Raw genomic sequence first — 1119 nt, 5'->3', positions numbered from 1 at the left:
CTTTTCTTTTTTTTTTTTTATTTTAAAAGATGACCGGTAAGGGGATCTCAACCCTTGGCTTGGTGTTGTCAGCACCACGCTCAGCCAGTGAGCGAACCGGCCATCCCTATGTGGGATCCGAACCTGGGGCCTTGGTATTATCAGCACCACACTCTCCCGAGTGAGCCACAGCCCGGCCCCGAAAGAAGGAAATCTTGAAAGGACTTCATACTGTACAATTCCTACTGTATTAGTCTGCTTCTGTTGCTTATAACATGGCACCTGAAACTGGGTGACTTATAAACAAAAATGAAATTTATTGCTTACAGTTTCTGAGACTGGAAATCCAAAGTACATCTGGTGGTGACAATGACCCAGGAGTCTCACACTGCAAGATGGTGGAAGCAGAGAGCAGAGAGACAGACTCTCCTCTTCTTTTAAAGCCCTCGGAACCACACCCTTGACCACCATTTTTAATCCATTCACTACTGCACTGTCCTATGATCCAACTGCCTCTTCAAGGCTCCACCTTCTAATTACCATAATAGGATTTCCCATTCTGTTAACAGTCACAGTTGGGGACCAAGTTTCTAATACATAAAATATGGGGGACACAATTCAAGCTTCAATGAGTTTTGGGGGGACATAATTAACCCATTACACCAACTGTACGAAATTCTGGAAAAGGCAAAACTATGGAGACAGTAAAAAGATCAGTTGCCAGGGGTTAGGGGGGACAGGAGGGATGAATAGGCAGAGGAGAGGATTTTTAGGGCAGTGAAGCTATCTGTATGATACTGTAGTGGTGGATAAATGTCATTATACATTTGTCCAAACCCACAGAAGTACATAACAAAGAGTAAACCCTAATGTAAACTATGGACTTTGGGTAATTGATGGAGTTTGGATGTTTTGTCCCCTCCAAAACTCATGTGGGAATTTGATCCCCAATGTGGCAGTGTTGGAAACCGATTGAATCATGGGATCCCTCATGAATGGATTAATGCTCTCCCTGGGGGAGGAGGGGTAGTGAGTGAGTTCTCGCTCTATTAGTTCCTGTGAGAGCTGGTTATTTATAGGACTCTGGCATCTCCTCTCTCTCTCTTGCTTCCTGTCGCCATGTGATCTGCTTGTACCTGT

Source organism: Galeopterus variegatus, unplaced genomic scaffold, assembly GCF_000696425.1.
Source record: "Galeopterus variegatus unplaced genomic scaffold, G_variegatus-3.0.2 Scaffold161, whole genome shotgun sequence".
Taxonomy (NCBI): Eukaryota; Metazoa; Chordata; class Mammalia; order Dermoptera; family Cynocephalidae; genus Galeopterus; species Galeopterus variegatus.
The sequence above is the reverse complement of the archived record's forward strand: the minus strand, read 5'-3'. Positions refer to the sequence as shown.